The sequence below is a fragment of the Mus caroli genome, unplaced genomic scaffold (assembly GCF_978045245.1).
Source record: "Mus caroli unplaced genomic scaffold, Mus_caroli_1 scaffold_4, whole genome shotgun sequence".
Taxonomy (NCBI): Eukaryota; Metazoa; Chordata; class Mammalia; order Rodentia; family Muridae; genus Mus; species Mus caroli.
In genome coordinates this window covers 152516130-152538407 of record NW_028227259.1, presented here as the reverse complement: position 1 = coordinate 152538407, position 22278 = coordinate 152516130, and the positions used below count along the sequence as shown (strand labels likewise).

General features: G+C 48.2%; 1 protein-coding gene across 1 annotated transcript in view; it reads left to right on the top strand.

Moving 5' to 3' along the window:
* Positions 1–7160: 7160 nt before the first annotated feature.
* Slc7a1 (solute carrier family 7 member 1) overlaps positions 7161–22278 on the top strand; it is a 72903-nt gene continuing 57785 nt past the window's right edge. The window contains exon 1 of the mRNA XM_021162329.3: positions 7161–7305. The gene's annotated coding sequence lies outside the window, so the exon portion shown is untranslated. The remainder of the gene's footprint in view (positions 7306–22278) is intronic.

The window sequence follows — 22278 nt, the reverse complement described above, 5'->3', positions numbered from 1 at the left end:
TCATGGCAGCTTGTTGAAGGAAGCACACAGCTCTCCCTTCCCATGCTGACTTTAGTGTGTTTTCCTTTAATTACTTCCTGGTAAGATGAGAGGCGCAGGCTATCTTCTCAGCACTCCTGGCCCTGGTTAGCTGGTGCTGATTAGCCTAAAGGCCGAGTCCGTTTCATACCCCAGGTTAGAAATCTTCTTTACTGACAAACAGAGCTGACACCGGGAACTAGGTGAAAGCTCAGAACATACTCCCTCTCTCTTCAAAATAGAATCGCTGGACATTGACATTTAAAGTAAGGAGACAAGCAGCCTGGTGTGGGGCTGCACACCTTTAATCCCAGCACTCTGAGGCAGGTGGATTTCTGTGAGTTCAAGGACAGCCAGGGATACACACCAAGACCCTGTCTCCACCCTCCTGTCTGAAGAATTAAGAATCATTAGAATGAGTGTTCTAAGATATGTGGTGTGCAGATAGTACCCTCCCACCTCCTGCTAATTGTGAGTAACAGTCTGGATATAGATTTAGGGGGCAAGGAAGAAGTTGACATAAGATCTAATATTTTGGTATGATTCTGATTGTCTATGAGCTCTATTGAGTTTGTTATGAATTTTCAGTGTAAGAAGTTGAGAGTAAGAATTAAAACTCAGGGGCGGAGAAAGGACTCAGCAAAGCTAAGTCTGCTTCTGCGCACTCTACTGGCCGCTACGGGTACTGCATGCATGTAGTGTACATACATACATACATACATACAGGCAAACACTCCTATATAGAAAAATCTTTTTTCTCCTATATGTATAAAAAAGATTTAGGGCTCCCTTTAAGGACAGGCCTGGCTGTCCTGGAACACGCTCTGTAGACTAGGCTAGCCTTGAACTCAGAGATCTGCTGGCCTCTGCCTTCCAAAGGTTGAGATTAATGCCATGTGTCATCTCCGCTTGTCTTGGCTTAGCATTTTAAAAGTATTTATATCCTGGCTACACCCAACATTTATGCATATACAAACGTAAGTAAACATGTACACGTGGGTATGTTCGTGAACATTTGAGAACATACAGTCACGTGTGGTGTAAGGACACTTGGACTACATATATGATAGTGGTCCCTCAGGAGTATATTATCTGGTGAGTCTGTTAGTGGGCTCAGTCTGTGCGCGGTTCACACAGTGCAAGCTGAAGGACATCTTTCTGAGAAGGTAGTGAGTTCTTTAGGTTAGTGGTTCTCAACCTGTGGGTCCTGACCCCCTGGGGGGTGTTGACTGACCCTTTCACAGGGGTCACCTAAGACCATTGGAAAACACAGATATTTACATTACAATTCTTAACAGTCGCAAACTTACAGTTACGAAGTAGCAATGTGCTATGAAAATTAACCACACACAGCTCACATAAACCTCTCTCAGCTTCCCTCTTGGTTTCTGCATAGCTGGATTTTCTTTCGTGGGTTGTGAGAAGGACCCTTCCTCTTGACAGTTGGCACGTTGCTTTTGTGGAGAGAGGGGACTCTACCAGGACACATGCTGGTGGCTGTTTTTAAAGTCTCTGGATCTGGGCAGCGGTGGCGGACACCTTTAATCCCAACAGGCAGATCTCAGTGAGTTTGAGAGCATCCTCATCTACAGAGTGAGTTCCTGGGCTACACACACACACACACACACACACACACACACACACACACACAGAATCCCTGCCTAGGCCCTTCGTTTAACAACCAGCACCACAAGAAAGTCGCCATCAAACCCAAAGTCACCTAGATTTTAGCACGTGCTGTCTCCTGGGAGTTTTAAGGTTTTGTGTTTGAAGCTTAGTGTGCTATTGATTTTTCTGTGCATTGGTGTTTTGCCTGCATGGATGTCTGTGCTGGGTGTCTGTGTGAGAGGGTTGGATAGCCTGGAACTGGAGGCACAGTCAGTTGTGAGCTGCCATGTGGGTGCTTTGAGAGATCAGCCAAATCTCTCCAGCCCCATTAGCTCATTAGTCAGTCTCTCTCTCTCTCTCTCTCTCTCTCCTCCTCCTCCTCCTCTTCCTTCTCCTCCTCCTCCTCCTTCTCCTCCTCCTCTTCTGCTTCCTTTTCCTCCTCCTCCTTTGTTGCTGTTTTTAAAACAAGGTTTCTCTGTGTAGCCCTGGATGTTCTGGAGCTTGTTCTGTAGACCAGGCTGGCCTCGAACTCAGAGACTTGCCTGCCTCCTGAGTGCAGGAAGCAAAGGTGTACACCACCACCACCACCCATTAGTTACTTCTCTATTGCTGCGATGAAACACTGTGGCCAGAACAATTTATAGAAATTATAAAACGCCCGTCCTGACATACTTCCTCTTTCAAGGCCACAGCTCCCACATCTACCCAGAGAGTGAAGCCACCTGGGGACCAAATATTAAACTGTCTGTGCCTACGGATGTTCTCATTCAAACCACCGCAGTTTGTTTGAATTTTTTAATGGAAGGTGGTTATGTTCTGTTTCTTTTCCTTATGTTATTTATTTATTTTCCCACGTGGAGAGCCATTATTCTAATAGTACTCATTGAAGAGACTTTGCACTTAAAACATGATTTTCCTCTGGGCTGAAGAGATGTCTCAGCACAGATGTTGCTTTTCCAGAGGATCTGAGTTCAATTCCCAGCACCCATGTTGGGTAGCTGAACTGCCTCTAGCTACAACTTCAGGGGACCTGTCATACTCCATGGGCACCTGTACATGTGGTACCCACTCACAAAGACACACACACATGATTTTTTAAAAAAGCAATGAATTTAAAAACTGTATGTGTATTGGTGCTCAGCCTGCATGAATGTCTGTGTGCTAAGTACACACCTGGCGCTTGAAGAAGCCAGAAGGGGGCATCAGATCCCAAGAGACTGGAGTTACAGACCATTCTGAGCCTCCATGTGGGTGCTAGGAACTGAACCCAGGTCCTCTGGAAGTGCAGTCAGTGCTCTTAACTGCTGAGCCATCTCTCCAGTCATATCTGCACCTTTATCGAGGATCGGTGGACATGTGTGTAAGCCTGTTTATAGGTTGTCTAATCTGTCCATCTTTGGATCTGTCTCTCATATGTGCCATGAACTTTGTAACGCTATGCAACTAGCGTGATCCCTACTGGAAATCAAAGGAACCAAGGATTACAGTAAGGCAGTACATTCTCCTCAGCTGTTAGGGGGTGGGTCTGAACCAGCCTGCATCTGCCTTACTGATTCAAGGTCCTTTTAATGCCTTGTGCTGCCTGATGGTCCTAGACAAGGATGTGACTTACAAGACGTCCGACAGGGGCTAAGACCAGCAACCTCTTTCCGTGAGGGTTTTTGGAATCTTGGCTCAGCTCTCGATGATGGAGACCTCTCAGTCACGGTGCCTCAGGACCTTTGCTGTTTGTCATGGTATTGAGCCAGGGCTACCAGCATCTTCTGTGTGACCTTGACCACAACTGGGTTTCTCTGTTTCAAATTGATTTTTCCCCCCTCTGAAGTCACTTCATTTTAGTTTAGAATTTTATCGCTATAATACCACATCCATGGCAACTTTTTCTACCCTGAGACAGGGATAGCTTTGGCTATCCTGAAATTGACTCTGTAGACCAGGCTGGCCTCAAATTCATAGAGATTTACACATCTCTGCCTCCCGAGTGCTGGGATGATACGTGTGTGCCATCTTGCCTAGCAAATAACAGAATTATTATAAAAGAAAACATTGAATTGGGGGTGGCTTAGAGTTTAGAAGTTTTTAGTTCATTGTCATCATGGCAGGAAGCATGGCAGCCTACAGGCAGAAGGAGCTGAGAATTCTACATCTGGGGGCTGGAGAGATGGCTCAGCTGTTTCCAGAGGATCCGAGTTCAATTCCCAGCAACCACATGGTGGCTCACAACCAACAGTAATGAGATCTGATGCCCTCTTCTGGTGTGTCTGAAGACAGCTACAGTGTACTCATACACATTAGATAAATAAATAAATCTTTAAAAAGAGAGAATTCTACATCTGGATCAATAGGCTGCAGAGAGAGGGGGGAGGGATGGAAGGAGAGAGAGAGAGAGAGAGAGAGAGAGAGAGAGAGAGAGAGAGAGAAACACTGGGCCTGGCTTGAGTGTCTGAAACCTCAAGGCCCACCCCCAGTGACACACTTTCTCCAACAAGGCCACACCTAATCCAACAGGCCACAGCTTCTAATAGTGCCCCTCCCTAGGAGGGGCATTTTCATTCAAAGCACCGAATACTTTTCATGGGCCCTGATTCTGAGGGATTCCTCTTGTCAATCTGAAGGCCAGCTGCTTCGTGGGAGGCCAGCTGCCTAATGGGGTCGCTGAACTGGAAACTGTGCTAAAAAATCTCCTAGGAAAGATGGAATCTAGGTTGGCTCTTCATGTGGAATATCTTTAAGGTTTGGAAGCTAAGAGCCAGTTTGAAAAAAACAAAACAAAACAGGGCCTGGAGAGATGGCTCAGTGGTTAAGAGAACTGGTTGTTCTTCCTGGGTTCAGTCCTCAGCACCCACATGGTGGCTCACAATCACCTGTAACTCTAGCTGATGCTCTTTTCTAGCCTCCCTGGTCTCTGGCACACATGTGGTGCTCCTAAAGTCATGCAGGCTCACACACATATACATTTAACAAACCCACAATTGTGTTTCAGACATGAAAGGGTTGAACCTTTTCCTGAGACAGGATTTCTCTGTGTAGACACGGCTGTCCTGGAAATCTCTTCATAAACTAGGCTGGCCTCAAACTCAGAAATCTGAGTGTTGGGATTAGAGGGACGTACCACCATTGCCCAGCTCAAAGGGTTGTCTTTCGATCAAAATCACAGGGGCTGGGGAGATGGTTCCATGGGTAAGAGTGCATCGCATGAAGACCCGTTTGAATCTCACACCCACTTTACAAGCTGGGAATGGCTGCATGTGCCTTTAACCCCCAAACTGGGAGGCAGAAATGAGCAGATTGCAAGCATTCGATGACCAGGTAGCCTTACCAAAAAGTGATGAGTTTGGGGGCTCATTGAGAAATCCTGCTTTATGTCAGTAAGGCAGACAGTGATAGAAGGATACACTTGATATCATGCTTTGGCTTCTGCATGTCTGAACACTGACATGTGATATGTGTGCAACACACACACACACACACACAAATTGTCAAATAACAAAACTATGGTTTAAAGATCTTAATTGTAGCCAGGCTTGGTGGCGCACACGTTTAACCCCAGCACTGGGGGAGACAGAGGCAAATGTGTCTCTGAGTTCGAGGCCATACTGGTCCATAGAGAGTGAGTTCCAGGAGAGCCAGGGCTGCATAGTGAGATCCTGTCTCAAAAAACAAAGCAAAACTAAAGGAGTAAAGCTGAAGTTGGTCTTCTAGATAGGAAAGAGTTGAAGAAAGCAGGTAGAAGTTACTGTCTCTGCATAGTAGAGGCAGGGAGAAGGGGCAATAGAGAAAAAGCTGCCTGACATCTGGTCGATCCAGCTTGCTCTTTTTGTTTAAGGGTTTATGCACAGAGAATCATTACATAAACTGGCCATCCCTAATTTCTTGAAAGGTCAGTTTAGCTTCAGCTTATTGGCATGGGATTTTATTACCCGTGACTCCGTTTTTGATTTTCAGCTTGTTTGGTGGGACCTGTATCACACGAAAATCCCAGACAAGGACGGGGCAAGCAGTTTTTAAGAGAACGTAAATTTTCATAAGCAGTGGTGTGCCGATTTGTGGAGGACACACAGTGAATAGCAGTCATAAGCAGTGGTGTGCCGATTTGTGGAGGACACACAGTGAATAGCGATCGAATATGGAGTCAGATACTCATCTGGTGCTGAAGGCAAAGCTGGTGGGCACAGAAAGATGGGAGGTTCCTCTCTGTGAGAAGGGGGCACCTGGTAAAGATTCAGGAGAACTCCCTACTAGATTGGCAGGAGTCAGTTCATCACTGCATGATTGACACTTACTTCTGTTGGCTGTTTGAAAACAAAGCATGTTGGATGCCTTGCTATTATCCCAAACGCTGTTAGAAGTGCTTTAATGTTATCTTAGAAGTGTTAGAAGTGCTTTAATGCTATCCACCTCCCTCTACGTATTCATTAAGACTTTTTGGCTGGGCAATATAAATTAATACATCGTTAGTTTAATTCTACGGGAGTATCAACAGCTGTGGCTGTCAATGAATCCCTTTACTGATAAGGCACACTTGAGAACACGCATAGCATCCACCTTCTCTTTTCTCTTTCTTTCTTTCTTTCTTCCTTCCTTCCTTGTTTAAAAAAAAAAAAAAGCAAAAAAAAAAAAAAAACAACTCAAAAAAAACCAAACCAAACCAAACCAAAACAAACAAACAAACAAAAAAATCAAAAACAGGGTTTCTCTGTATAGCCCTGGCTGTACTGGAACTCACTCTGTAGACCAGGCTGGCCTCAAACTCAGAAATCCACCTGCCTCTGCCTCCCAAGTGCTGGGACTAAAGGTGTGTGCCACCACTACCCGGCTTCGATATAATTCTTTATAAAAACTTTTATCTTATGCATATTTGTGGTTTACCTGTGTATGTCTGTGCATCACATTCAAGACTTACAAATTAGTTATGAGCCCCCATGTGGGGAATCAGAACTGGGTCCTCTGAAAGGGTTGTCAGTGTTAACCGTTGAGCCATCCCTCAGCCCTATAGATTGTAGTTCTTGATTTTGGAGCAGACATCAGAAGGAACCCTGAAGACTAGATTTGGGTCCTAAACTTGGGGAGAGTCCCTCGGGTGTGAACTGCCTGAACTGTCCTGTTGGCCATGTGGAGGAAGTACCTTGTATCAAAGGGAGGCTTGCAGGTTCTGGGGCCCTTCCTGACCAAGGCGGAGGCTAAGGCATTAGCTAGGGCTCAGCCGTAAAGTAAAGTAGTCCAATGTCAAAAGAAGATTTACAACTAAGTCCAAAAAAAAAAAAAAAAAAAAAGTCTTTAAAGTGTGTCTTACATCCAGTTTGGAGCAAGAAACCTGGTTGTCAGCTGTCCGTGGTTCCCCAGGAGGGGGCTCGCACCCCTCAGCCTGTGTCATCAGCTCTGACTCAAGCTCAGTTGCGGCTGCGGAGGACCAAGGGCGCGCGCGGGAGGCGCCCAAACCGGCGGGGAAGCCCGGTCTCGGGTGTCCCCGCCCACAGGGGCGCGGCCGCGCGGCGCTGTCATTGGTGCCCGGGAAGCTGACGCGCAGCACTGGCCGTGGCCGTGGGGCCCGCGGAGGGCGGCGCGCGGCTGATGAAACCGGCTCGGATTCCGCCCGCGTGCGCCATCCCCTCGGCTAGCAGGTGTGAGCGGCTTTCTACCCGCGGTCTCCACACAGCTCAACATCTTGCAGCCTCCTCCGTGAGTACGCGATCCTTGTGATTGCCCAGGAAGCTCTGAAAGCCTGAGTCACCTCGGTGTGCGTGTGTGTCTGTGTGTGTGGCCTCGGGTGGCGGCTCAGGCAGGGCGAGGGTTCTTCTTATCCTCTCCATCTCCGGGGGATGGGTGCGTGGGGCGGGCACCAGTGCTCCGGTCGCCTCCTCCGAGTCCATCTTGGTCCTTTGCAGGCGCGGCGTGGTGCATGATGCAACAGCGGGAGGGAGTGAACACGGGCGACCCGAGTGACGCCCGCCACGCGTGGCCGTGTGTAGGCTCCACGTGGGCGCGGGGACTCGTCTACGCAGGCAGCCCCGGGTGGCATCCGGAGTCACGGCTGTCTGGGAGACCTTCCCTTACATGGCGCGGTGCGCGGCACCCCGCCCCGCCACGCGGTCCCGGGCAGTGTCGTCAGCCGAGCCGCGCGCAGGATGGACTCTGTCAGGTTTCACCGGCATGACCGGAGACCTGAGATTCCCGTCCTCCGGGTCGCCTCATAGTCTCCAGAGGTCCCTTTGGAGGGACTCCCTCTTGGGTGGGTTTTCCTTGTGACCCGATTCGGCCTGCACAGACTGTTCTTCCAGATGGTGTGGAGTGGGAGGAAGTTCTTCCGGCTCCGTAGACAACCTGTGCTCCGTGTGTTTCTCTCTGTCTTGTGGAAGACTTCCTGGGCACGATCAGGTCACCAGCCAAGGGTGTCCGCAGAGCAGTCCAGTGTCGCTCGCTCCAGCCCACTGCTGTGTGGACTTATGTGTTAAGATAAGATAGCCAGACATGTGCTGGGATAGGCAGACATGTGCTGTCAGGAAAACAAAACAAACTAAAAAACTACATTTCCCAGCACCCACAGTTATACTCTCACGTGCAGGAGGACAGGGTTTCAACCATAGGTGTATTTCTTCAAAAGGTAAGTAAACTTTCACTAGAACCCCGAGCGTTATCTTCTGCGTTATCTTTTGGTTGACTGTCTTAGCTGTGATGGAGTCAGCTGGTAATTGGGATTTTTATAACATTTCTTGCCCTTCGTGTGTGGTTGAGATAATAGGAAACCTCGTTACAGTCATCCCCCCTGGTATTTTTAGTTGGTCTCAATGGAAATTATTATTTTGACTCGAGCACACCCTTCTGCCACTAAAACAAAAGGGCGTGAGTCACGGGGTCAGAATAGACATTTAGAGGGGGAGAGTCACCCCATGAATTGAAACAGCTCTGAAAAGTTTAGCGTTTTGAGATCATGTTTTACTTAAGGGTGAAATTTAGAGGGTATATAAGGGAGGGTGGGGGTGAATAAACAAAAGGAACTAGTTAAGTAGAGATAAGAGATACCCCAGTGGCTAGGGCTGAATCTCACAGCCCCGGGGCTCTTTCTTGGCCCATAATTACAGGTTTTAGATTATTATTATTTTTTAAAGGTATGAAGACAAGCTGGCTCCCTTCGGGATTTCTCTTCTAAGACACATGGCCATTATTATATTTGGTAGATTAGTTTCTTCCCACCCCCACCTCACCCTGTGCTCCACCCACAACCCCTGCTTCACGCTGGCCAGAATGGCCTCAAACTTGCTACTTTGCCAAAGATGACCTTGATCCTTTGGCCTCCCACTGCGTCCCAGGGATTACAGGCATGTGCGCGGATCCCAGTTCATGCAGAGCTGGAGAGCGTACCCAGGGTCTCCCGCACACTCAGCTGCAGATTTGCACAGTGGGCACCTGACAGGCTGGGTTATTTTTTCACAGGCCCCAGGTCACGGTTTTTTTTTTTTTTTTTTTGGATGTAATTAAATGCATTTATTGCTGTTTAAGCCTGCGTTCTTTTCATTAGACCCGCCCGGCAAAAATAAGTAACTACATACATGGTCGCATTATGCTCAGGAAATTATGCCTTTCTCCAGAGTTAGAGGTATTTACTAATCCTAGGGGGGGAGTATGAAGAAGGAAGACATGGTTAGGGGAAGAAATATCCGGTAACCTGGTGCTGTCTGGATATCTGTGCTGTGTTACCTACAGGCATCTCCTGAAATGTCTTGGTATTTCATCTGGCTCTTAGTCATCACTCCAGGCAGGACCTATAGATAAGACCTTTGAGCGGTGGCTCTCAACCTTTCTAGTGCTGCGACCCTTTAATATAGCTCCTCTTGCTGTGGGGACCGCCAACCATAAAATGATTTTGTTACTACTTCACAAGTGTAAATTTGCCACTGTTATGAATCATAATGTAAATATCTGATATGCAGGGTATCTGATATGGGACCCCTGTGAAAGGGTTGTTCACTCCCCAAAGGGTTGGGGAACCACTGCCCTAGTGTTTTCTTCATAGTTGGCCCCTTGGGGGTTGGGTGGGGCTGGGGACATAGGGAGTGGGTATTTGAGATGCGTGTGTGTGCTTGGGATTAATACCAGGGCCTCCAACATGCTAAGCATATGCTAGGGACTGTGTCCCCTGGCCCACTGCCTGGATACATTTTAACAATCCATCCAGTTAGATTGGCTAGAGTTTCTGTGTGAGGAGAGAGCAAGATGCTGTACTGAGGGAAATGGGTAGGCTGGTCAAGAAGCCTGTTGGGTGGAAGAGGGACATTCACACTATTCATTTATATCTAGTCTAAAGGTTTACTTTTATTTATGTGGATGTGTACCCCTAGAAGCCAGAGAGTGTTGAATCCCTCGGAGCTTGGGTTACAAGCGGTTGTTGACGTCTGCTATGGGTGCTGCTTATAAACTTGGGTCCTCTGGAGGAACAATAGTCTCTCTTAAATGCTGAGCCATCTTTCCAGTCCCGGGAGAAAAAGATTTTGGCAGACACAAAATAAAATGGCTAGTATATTCTCACTCACTCATTCATTCATTCATTCATTCAAAGTCTTGCTGTATAGACCAAACATGAGATCCTGCTGGCTCAGCCTCCAGAATGCTGGGGTTATATGTACACACTACCATGCCTGTCACTGCAAATAACCTTTCAAAAAATTTCATTTATTTAGAGACACTGTCTCAGTGTTTAGCTCTTAGCTTCCCTGGCTGGGACTCACTATCTAGGCCAGGCTTGCCTGGAATTCACAGAGATTTACCTGCCTCTGCCTCCCGGGTACTGAGATTCAAGGTGTGCACCACCATGCCTGGCTTCATGTTTATTTAAAATTTTTACATATGTGTATGTATGTATGTATATCTCTTTCTCTGTATGTGCACCATATATGTTCATTGCCCCCCCAGCGACCAGAAGAGGGTGTCTGATCCCTTGGAGCTGGAGTTACAGTTAGCTGTGAGCCCCCATGTGGATACTGGAAACCATCATCAGGCCCTCCTTAAGTGTTCTTAACCACTGAGAATTTCTCCGAGTAAATGTTTGGATACCTTCACCACCAAAGGACAGGCTTGTTCTGATGGGCTCTCTTGGGGCCATTGAAGCTACCTGTTCTGGGGTTTGTGCAGGCCAACCCAAAGCTGGGGTCACTTTCTCCTCCAGGTGTTAGTCTGGTGTTGAGGTTGCCCTGTGGGTTAGGGACCCTCTGAAGTAGAATCCTAAGGCCTTAGGGTTCTCTGGACCTTGAGCCAGCAGCACGAGACCCCAGGTGTGATGGCTATTCCTGGTTGTCAACTTGACTACATCTGGAATGAACTACAATCCAGAAATGGAGGGCACACCTGTGATCTAGATCTTGCATCTGGAAGACAACAGCTTCTGACCTGGAACTTGACACGGAGTAACGCACGCTTTTGATCCTTTGTGGGTTTTGAGGCATAGTGGTCATGAAAAGCTTAGACCCAAGCAAAGGCGGTGCTCACTTTTAATATCAGGAGACAGAGGCAGGCAGATCTCTTGAGTTCAAGGCCAGCCTGGGTTCAGAGCAAGTTTCAAGTCAAGCTTACGTTCAAACACAGCGGTACACGCCTTTAATCTGGGCCACAACTGCTGCTGGAGGCCTTCGTAAGGACAGTGGAAGAAGGAAGATTCAGTCTTTGCCTGCTTGCGCTTACTTGCCAGCACGTCTGTTGGAACCCACTTCTTCAGGATCCCAGCTTATCCAGAAGCCCAGCCGACACACCCAGCCTCGTGAGTCTGATCAACTTCTAGATTCTTGGATTTTCTATTCACAGCTGCCCATTGTTGGGTTAGTTGGACTACAGACTGTAAGTCATTCCAATAACTTCCCTTAATATATGGAGACATTCCATAAGTTCTGTGACTCCAGAGAACCCTGACTAATAAACCAGGTCAAGGTGTAGGCATCCTCCTTCTAGAACATGGACACCCCAACCTCCACTGCCCCCCCCCCCCCCCAGACAGGGTTTCTCTGTGTAACCCTGGCTGTCCTGGAACTCATGCTATAGACCAGGCTGGTCTCAAACCATGTTCTGTCTGCATGTATGTCTGCACATCAGTAGAGGGCACCAGATCCCATTGCAGATGGTTGTGAGCCACCATGTGGTTGCTGGGAATTGAACTCAGGACCTCTGGAAGAGCAGTCAGTGAGTGTCCTTAACCTCTGAGCCATCTCTCCAGCCCAGGACCTTTTGTTTTGAAGTACATGGAGTAGTGTTCAGGGGGCCATCCCACCACCAAGCTGCACACTTCCTGCCTTGACCTGCTCCAGTTTCTTGCCAGCCTGGGACTGCAGTCTTCCTGGCACAGCTGGAGCTGGGGTTTCCGAGGCAGCTATGCAGGGGCTGGGGGGCCCTAGAGTTGACATGAGTGGCAGAGACTGGGCCATACGCTTCCTACGTTAGTAGCTGAGCATTCTTTCATGTCACCAGTGTCTGTATGGACACCTGCCCCAGACCCAGGGGTACATGTGTGCTCTGTCCCACATCGTGTCTCTGCAGGGGGTTCCTGGGATCAGAGGCCAGTGACAACTGTGATCCTGACCCCACCCCTGCTCCTGGCCTTCCTTTACTGCCTTCTATCATGTGGTGACATGGGAAGTGTCCCCTTCCTTTGAGGCCTTTGATGCCCCCAGAAAGCCTGGAACAGGAGCTGGTGGCCAGGGCTTGCAGAAACCTTCTTGACCCTCCGAGCGAGCAACTCTTAGGGTCACAGCATACACGTCCTTCCTGGGAGGGATGGAGCCAGGGAAACTGGGTACCCTTGGGGCTTCTGGGAAGAACCACTAGTCAGGAGAGTCAGAAAGATGTGGTCCCCACATTTCTCCATGTTTCTTTCAGGTTTTTTTGAGGAACACTTGAAATTTAATGTTGTAAGAGTTGCGGGAGTGCCTAGGCTGTCTTTGCTTCAGCCCTCTGGTGGGTTGGGTTTCCTTGACTTCTTTCCTCCATCCCTGCTCAGCCCTCTGAGGTGCCCATAGGTACATTTACTCCTTGTTATTCAAATGTAGTTCCCACAACAAATATGGCCTCCTCTGCACCCTTGGCTTGCTATCTTTGTTTCAGGTTTGTTTGATTTTGACTTTTTTTTTTTTTTTTTTTCTGGGGTTGAGCTAAGGGTCTCAGGCAGACTATGTCAGCACTCTGTTAAGGAGTCACACCTCAGCCTAACGGTATAATACCCAAATCAGGATGGCATTACTGCAGACCTGTTATTACCTAGCCTAGAGACCACATGCAGCTCTGGATTTTCTACACAGCATCCCCTAGAGCTGTCTAAAACCCTTCTGGAGAGCTCAAGGTAAAAGCTCCTATTGAATGCACTACCTCTAGGCCCTTTTAAAACATGTTTCTCTAAGTACGAATGTTCCTCTGCAGTAAAGTGAGCCAGGTGGCAATTCCCACGCAAAGGCTTGGCAGTCACACCAAGAAGGGACCTCTGAGAGGCTCTTTAGCCCTGGCTCACCTGACCACCCAGACCTGTTTCCCAGCATCCTCACACGAAGAAGTCACGTGTGGTCCAGTCTTCAGGCTATCTTTTATGACTTCGCCCACCCCTTGGGTGGCTGCCCACCTGTGTGGGCAGCCTTCACCACCTTTGATGGTGCATGTGTCATCCGTATGTATCCTCGGGGCAGGGGATGTCTAATGAGTGTCTAGAACGTATCTGAGACCTGTGGTGTTGCCAGCCCTCTCTCTTCAGCACTGAAGAAACCCTTGCTTTCTAGAGCTAGCAAGAGTTAAGGATGCCGCATGCCGCTTGGCTGGGGGCCATGGCCTTGGCCTTTTGCTGGTTATATATCTTGGCTGTTTCATACGGCATTTAGGGTTGCCTTTGAGTGACCCCCTTGCATCTTTTAGATGTCCCCCACCCCCATCCCCCAAGCAGTAATAGACACAGTTCTAAACTGAAGTTCCAAAGGCTGATGACTGCTACGCAGACTCAGTTGGCAAACAGTTTCAAAACGTTCGGCCATCCTGAAGTGCGAGTCTTACTGTTGATTCGTGCTGGGTGAGCATCCCGGTGTCCTGACCTAGAAGGAGGATTCGGGAATAATGCTTTTTTTTTTCCCCATTGTCTGAAATTTGTACCTCAGTTTCCCCAGATGTAAGCCCACAGCTGTGTGTGAATCGACCTCTGAAGGTCATGATCAAAAGCTTCTAGTATTTTTCCATGTGTTTGTTTGTTCTTCTCCAGCCCCAGACCCTCTCCTTGAAGGAGCTGGCCTTGACAGTGACTCTAGTGGGCAGCCGCCCAGAGTCGGGGTACCCTGCTGAGCCCAGTAACTCTAACCTGGCCGGGCCAGCACCAGAGGGCCACTCTTCAAAGAAGCCCTTTGAAGCGCAAACATTTCCTTTCCTGAAAAGAAGGGAAATTGCAACCAAAAACGTATTGTTCTGTGCGGACAATGTTCCCTTCGATCAAAGAGGGAGTGGGGCTTATAAAGGTAGATTCACAAATTAGACCTGGGCGCCATCCTGCGTGTGTGACTGTCACCGTGGAAGGGCTCGTTGTGGATCTCTCAGGTTGGTAAGACTCCATTTTCCCTTTTTCCTTAGGATCCTGGGTCTAGGTCTACTAATATATTGGACTGTGTCTCTAGCATGTTCCTGACAATGTCTACTGATAAATTACAATAGTTTCAAGTTAGACTATTACTTAGCCACTAGAAATGGTGTTTTCCAAGAATATTTGATATTAGGGGAAATGTTTAACATTAAAGGTGAAAAAAATCTGGATATATTGCACAGAAAAAGAAAAAAGATGCTAAAATTAGATTTTAGGATCTGGGTGGGAGTGGATCCCAGTGGTTAGGACGTGTGCTCATTAGCATGTGAGAGGCTCTAGGCTCTCAATAGCAATATAAATAAACACTGTTCTGATTGCTGCTTATAGATCCTAAAATACTGTTCAACAAATACTTACTGAATGTTTATGTAATTGGTAAAATATGTTTAAAGGAATCATGTCTCTGAGGTGAACAGTAATGCTCTGGCAGGTGGGCGCAGCCATAAATTAATTTTAATTTCTCAGTGATCCTGCCCTGGCCTCTCAGAATGGGGTCTGTTTTGTTCTTCGCTGCACACACACCCTGTGTTTGGTTCCTGGGTGCAGACCACACAGGTGTGGGTGGTTCAGCTTTCCCAGTTAGTGTCACAGGATGTTTGAGTTTTTGCTAGATTTGCTCATTGTTGTCAGAAAGGGTCAAGCAGCAGCTGGGTTCTCCTAGCAACTCCCCACCTCAGTGGAGAACTTGACCTGCCCTCCATTTGTCACCTCTGAGCACCGGTTCTAGCAAGATCCTCTGGCCACGTTCCGAGTGAATAGTTTTCTGAGAGGGACCTTTGTCTACCTGCAGCATCTGCTGGCTCTGAGGTGTATGTCCCTTGGTCAGGGAAGGCGCCCAGTGCCATCCCCTTCATCCTGTTAGCCACTCTATCCCTTTGCCTGATGGTGCAGGTCTGCAGTGGGTGTGACCTTCTCGAAGGCTGGTCTCAGAGAATTTTTCTCTGGTCTGATAGTACCCATTCACTGGACAGAGTCTTTAAGCTTCTTTGACTACAAATTGAAGTAAGAACTAAATTTACTTGGGACCAAGTCCACACAGGGACACACTGACTCATAGATTGGTATAAAGTCTGTGGACTTTTCTTCAGCTCTACCCACGGGGCGCACTATGGGTGTGTGTTTCCTAGAAATGGATGTGTATTTATTCACTTCAGTGCTTCGAGTTGTTCTTGGGTTCATTTCCTTCAGTGGGATTTGAGGAAGAGCCCATCTAAAAGGTTAGAGACCTTGTCTTTCAGAGTTAAGGACTGTGGGAGGAACTGGGAAAAGTTGCTCACAGAAAGATAAATTTGAAGTTGTGGAGTCTGATGGCTTGAAATCGGAATACAGGAAAAAAAAACCAAACAAACTGCTAACTAACATTAGCAGCGGCAGCCATGCCCTGAATTCTAGGGTTTTGCTTAAAGGGTTAAAGTTTTCCTTGCACCTTACTTAGCAAATAAATACCTTGTCTGCATACACCATTCTTAAAATAATCCTAACTGGTGGAATCTGTTGTCTCTAAGAAGGCACACAGGCTAGTAGACATAGACAGGACAGCCCAGCTTAATGAAACAATGTACAATTATCTGTCCTTGTTCATTGGAGGCTTAAAACAGAAACATGTTTCTCAAGAAATGTCGTTTTGGTAGGAATTCAATGTAGTTTATTTACAGTGTCCTAAGGGCGGTGTGTAGAAGTTCTAAGTATTGCCAACACTGTGGGCCTTGAAAAGAAAGTCAGGGATTTGTTGTTGTTGTTGTTTTGTTGTTGTTGTGTGTGTGTTTACATGGTTCTCTCTCTCTCTCTATACACACACACACATATGGGATAATATATAAATTAGAACACTTTTCCATATATTTATTACCTCATATTAAAATACACACTCATTTTTTTAAAACATTTATTTAGTGTGTAGGAAGGCACTCACATACAACATTCCTGTGGAGGTCAGAAGAAAACTTTCTGGAGTTGGTTCTCTCCTGCTATGTGGGTACTGAGCCTCGAACTCAGGTCAGCAGGCTTGGCAGCAAGCACCTTCATCCCCTGAGCCATCTCACTAGCCATGACCTCAAAGTCTTAGCATCGTGTTTGGTTTTGTTGAATAAACTTTTGCTAGCAGACACTTCTTTTTTACTTTCCCCCTAAAGGGCCATCTTGAGAGGTCCTAAGCAAGAGACCTGGTGGATCCTTTGAATAATTGTGTTGAGCTGGAAGGAAAGGATGCCTCATTGGCAGCAGAATTTGATGAAATCGGAATTTTACAAAGTCCGTGTCTAATTTGTCTGTAGTGGCTTCATGCCTAATTGCTAACGGCTTTTTTTGGGTTTGTTCTAGCCAGCAAAGTGTAGTGCCTTGCCTTTTCCGGATGATTTATGTAGGGGACGGTGTTAGGGGGAGCAACACTCCATACAATTCCCTTTCCAAGCTCCGACATTTGTCCCTTTCTGTCCTGTAGTGAATGTCTTCCGGGAAGACTTCTAGAGTTACTCTGAGCAGCCTCTGAGTTAGTGAGAGTGTTCGGGGAGGGTCTTCAGACTTCTGTGAGCCTCCTTTATCCAGCCAGGTGTCCAGAGATGACGAGGAAGTGGCATTTTATTCTGAGAAGCCCTGGGAACTGAACAGTGGTGGACAGATCCTCTGCACAGCCGCATTGGAGGAGTACAGACCCAGGGTCCAGCATTTTAGTATGTCCCTTCTAGCAGAGTCTATGTGACTTTGCTGTGGGTATGTCATGAACCCTTGCCTACAGCACATGGACAGTTTCATCCTTGCTGGCTCAAGTCCCCAGGAAGAGCCTATGCCTACAGGTACAGCAGTGTGCTAGTGAACATGAGTGCCCAGGGACAAGACAGACTTTATAGAAGTGTAAGGAACATCACGGAAGCGTTTCCACCATCAAGACCACATGGTTCACTCCTTCAGTATTTCTGCTGATTTTCCTCTATCTAAAAAGAATACGAACAGGGTCATACAGAGCAATTGGATGGCTCACTGTGCCAACGGGGGCCAGCAATAAAAAGGGAAGAAGTCTACAAACATGAACTAAGAATTTTGCATAAAGTGCTTGAACCTTTTATATCTGGGAAGTCCTGTTCTGAGTATCTTTAGCCGTGCAGGCATCTGTGTGAACACACAAACCCTTCCCTGGGGACCTTGTGAACATCATCCCATTCCGGAGGTCCTGGGTGGGTCTGCAAGGTTGCATTTCTAACCAGTTTTTACTAATACTTGGAGGAGCAAGCCCCCTAGAAGGTGCTGGATCCTGGATGATTGCAGGAGCTCTGTTGTGAAAAGCTCACTGGTACAGAGTCAAGGCTTCAAAGGAGACCTTTTCCCTGAACTGGAGGCTTGCTTGCCTTACCCTCACTGACTGGAGGCTCCTAGCCTGGGCTGTGCAGTCATTTCTATTCCGGGTGGTTATCTATTCTCAGCTGATGTGCAGATGGGACAGAACTTCTGCAGAGGTGGGGCTCCTGGCAGCGTAACCAAAATGATAGCTAAGGGCCTGAAGGGCAGGAGGCGACAGAAATATATAGGAGATGCAAGAACTTAGTCACTGAAGGAGGGCCCATTTAGCTGAGGGGCAAGCGGCCCTCCTCATTGCCGGAAATCTGTGTGGCCTGACCAGCTACAACTCTGCCTTGGTTTCTACCTTTGAAGTCACAAATCCAAAGTGTAGGGTCTGGCTGGGGGAGGCTCAATAAAGACAAGCCGTCCTCGGTTGTTGAGAGAGTATACAGAGTTAAAACTTTGATCTCCAGGAATCCCATTCCCAGATGCCGCATATATGTGTTCTTGCTTTGCTGATAAAAGCCTAGGGGTGGGTTATCATGCATAGAGAAGTTTGCAGAAGACTGAATGGAAGAGATGGGCCGAGGCTTGCTCCCTCTTCACCAGGAAATTCTCCACTGCAGAGGCGGATGTCAGCTTTCTCATTAAGAACAGGCACGGGGAAGATGAACCAAACTTGGAGAGGGATTAGAGTGGTGGACTCGGCACTGTCAGAGCTGGCATGGGCTACCGAGTGCCAAGGCCCCCTGCTCAGAGGGCCTTAAGCCAGGGTGCCACTTAGAATATCTGGAGTATGCTTGAATGATTAGATCGCCTTTCAGTTTTCGTATGCTTGAGTTTTAAGGTCTCAGGAAGGGTGGCGAGGGAAGGGGTGTTCAAACATGGGTCCCACCCACCACTACCTCCCCAGGGGTGTTGAAACCCTGCCAAGAGGAAGGATTTGACTCCGGTGCGGCAGACTAAACCTTGGCTGTGTTTGCCTGTTATCGAGTTCAAAGCTGTCTGGCTGGTGCAGGATGTGGCAGAGGGGAACTGAATGTGAGAAAGGCAGCTCCCAGAGCCACATCACGGCCCTCTGCGCCTCCCCAGGGGTTTTGCTGCTCACTGTGCAGTGTCCCCAGTAGATGGGATCCCCTCATTAAAATGGTTTTCTTTTACCTCCTCATAGAAAAGGAATGGGGGGATCACAGTAGGGATGGGGTACTGTCAAACGGAAGGTATTATATGATTTTTCTTTTTTTTTTTTCTTAAGTTTAATTTCATCCTTTTAAATGTGCCTGTGTGGGTGGGTACGTGGATGTGAGTGCATTACCCTCAGAAGCCAGTAGAGGGCATCAGGCTGCAGGTGGTTGTGAGCTGCAGCTGCCTGGCCTGGGTGCTGGAAACTGAACCCTGGTCCTTCGGGGGCAAGAATGGTATGTGTTCTTAACTACAGAGCCATCCCTCTGGCACCACATGATTAAAACAAACAAAAGAAAACAATAAAGCAGGGTGGGTTAGAACTCACTTTGTAGATCAGTCTGCCCTTGAACTCACAGAGGTCCACCTGTCTCTGCCTCTTATGAGCTAGGATTAAAGTTATGTACCACAATGGCTGTCTTATGCCTTTCTCCCTCCTTCCCCCTCCCCCTTCCCCTTCCCTCCCCTCTCCCTCTCCCTCCTTCTCTCCCTCCTCCTCTCCCTCCCCCTCTCCCTCCCCCTCCCTTATTTTATTTTTCAAGACAGGGTTTCTCTGTGTAGACTGGGCTGTCCTGGAGCTAACTCTTTTAGATCAGGCTGGCCTCGAACTCAGAGATCCACCAGCCTCTGCCTTCTGAATGCCAGGACTAAAGGTGTGTGCCACCACACCTGGCTGTGTCTCACAAATTCATTAATTCCTATGCTTGTCACCAGGATTCCTTTAAAGACATAGAAAATGGTCATTTATAAAGCCAAAAACCAATCATCGGTAAAGCAGATGTCATTCACACCCCGCACCTCCAGTCTGGGACGTGTGGTCACCTCTGCAGCTGAGATGAATGGCCCTGGGTGGTGGCCGTGGTTTTGTTGGGCGGCAGATTATCAAGACTTAGCTTGCCCTGTTCCCCCTGGGTAGTTTGTAAATTTTGTCCTGTGTGTTGGCTTTGGGCTTTGGTGGTGGTGGTGGGGGTGTCCAATCATTGATTGTTTTGAGAGAAACCAGGTTGGTTTATGGTCCCTCTTGCCAGGACCTAGGGGTTGTTTATAGTCATCTCACGTGATGTGGTCACTTGGAAATATGCAAAGCCTTCATTTGCCTCCAGAGGCATTATGGCTGACAACGCATTATGCCAGCAAGTCTACAGCCGTGCTAAGAACACTCACCCCTTTCAGAGGATGAAAAGAGGTGGTGTGTCCTGATGGGTCACAGCCAGGTGAAAGTATTCATATGTGACCAGGGGGGTGTCTTTATATGGTTTCTACTGCTCTGATAAAGACCAGGACCAAAAAGCAACTTGGGGGAGCAAGGGTTTATATCAGCTTAATTATAGTCCGCCTGGAAGTGAAGGCAGGGCAGGAGTTCAGGCAGGAACCTGGAGGCAGGAGTAGAAACAGACTGTGAAGGAACACTACTCACCAGCTTGCTCAGTTACTTTGTCTGACATCCCAAGACCACTTGCCCAGGAGTGACATCATCGCCTACGTAGAGGTGGGTTCTTTTATAGTTTTCATTAATCAAGGCAGCGCCCCCTACAGGCCAGCCTAATGGATGCAGTCATTCTCTCAGTTGAGGCTCCTCTTCCCAGAAGACTCTAGCTTGTGTCATGTTAACAGAAGATCAAGCAAGACAGAGAGAGGTATAAGAAGATTCCGTGACAGATGGTGCGTGCCGCCTGTTAGCAGTATTACGGGGATGGGACTGTTTCAAGTGTGGGCATCCTGGGCTCTCACATGCCTTGAAATGGCCGGCCTTCGAACCCAAAGATCCAGGAAGGGCCCCTTGCTGCCCACACAGAAGCAATTCCTGCTGGTGATTCATCCCACCCTCCCCTGCAGGTTAGGTAGACTCAGTGTGTGTCTACCTAAGACTTGGCTGTCTCTCAGTGCAGACCCTGGGCCAGTGTCTCTGCTCTGGGATTTGGAAGGACTCGCAATGAGCGTTCCTTTTGTGAGGATTTCCAGCTCTGATCAGAAAATGGTGACAGTTTGACTATGGAACCACCAAAGAGCACTGTGCAGTTAGGTGAGACTGAGAAATCGTGTGTCAGACAAGAACAGTGATGAGCCTGTGTGGTAGGGAGAGACAGGGTGTCTGGGGTGAGGACAATGACAGAGGTGGCTCTCTAGAAACCGTCCATCCCCTGCCTGTTTCAGTTCAGAAATGACCAGCAGGCATGACTGTAAGGGGCAAAATGCGCTCCACCATCCTTCTCCACGTGGTCCACCAGATCTGTGCTTCTCAAATTAATATAGTCCAGAAGTGGTTCTGCCAGTTAGAGCAATCTCTTTATCCCAGTTGTGGAAAGATTGAGTGAGAAGCTATGGGCCCAGCATTCCATGCCCAACCAAACACCATTGGATGCTTATCCAGTCACGGCAGGGCCAGGCACTTCCTGGTGTCAGGCCGGTGGCAGCCATGTCCTGTTGTGTGGGGTGTCTCTGGGGGGGAGATTGGAATGTCGGGGTAGGCCATGAGAATTCTAGGTCCCCAGCTATCTCACTGGGGAGGAAGCCTGGGGTTATTTTTCAAAAGGTTATTAGCTAACCATACATGACAAATATATACAGCTCCCATCAAAGGGAAATGAAAGGATTTTTTAATATATATTTTTGCCTGTACAAACACACCCTGTTTGGATTTAGGGGGATAGCATTTGGGCAATGAACAGTAGCCAAGGCCAGCTGAGAGGCTCTAGAAGAGATCTGGGAAAACCGTCTCTGTGGGAGCGGTGTGTTTGGGTTAGCTCTCCACTGTGTTCTTCCCATTTCCTGTGCTCCTGAGTTGTAGGCTTGCCATAGCAGACTTAAGCAAAGGGCAGCGTGAAGAGCCGAGGGGAGGTTCTTGTCTGCAAGACAGGACGAGCAGAGAGGTGGGCTGGATCTGGAACTAAGAAGGAGAGGATGCTAGAAAGGGCAGGGAAGAAGGCTCACTGTCCAGCCCTTGTCTGCCTCAGGGAACAAAGGATGGGAACCTGCCTGGGATGCCTACTGTTGACTCCCTGTGCCCCATACATTGTTCCCAATTCACCTCTGCACCTGCTTCACCTCGCTTTTGCTGGACACTGGGTCTGCTAACTGGAGAGCAGTGTGCATAGCCTGGAAGCAGAGTGCAAGCGAGCGAGCGCTCACTCATTCCCGTGTTTCCTCAGGATCCTTTTCAATTTGCCCGAGCAGGTGTGATCTGGTTAAGACAGGCATCCCGGTTTACACTGTGGTGTGGGTATCAAAATAGCATATATCCTTTGGCCCTTGGATTGAGCAGCGGGCTCTTCAGTGCCCTTCTGCCCCCCTCGACACACCTTGCCCTTGAAGCATGTCCCTGGTTCACAGGGTTCACAGCAGGACAGGGTGTGGCAGAGAGCCAGATTTGCAGAAATAAGGCTTTAGAGCAGTCCATGTTCAGATGTCTTCAATATCTGCTCCCTGGACAGAAATCCGATAAGGATGGCAGTACAGAAGGACGAAAGTTCTAGGTTGCTGGCTCCAAAGAAGCCTTTTTCTTTTGTGTGGGGATGGCAGGGTGTATGCCCAGGAAGGCTGGCTGCAACAAGGGTCAGAGATGTGAGCAGGGTTTCAGAGAGTCACAGCCCCCAGTGAAGCGAGCCACGGAG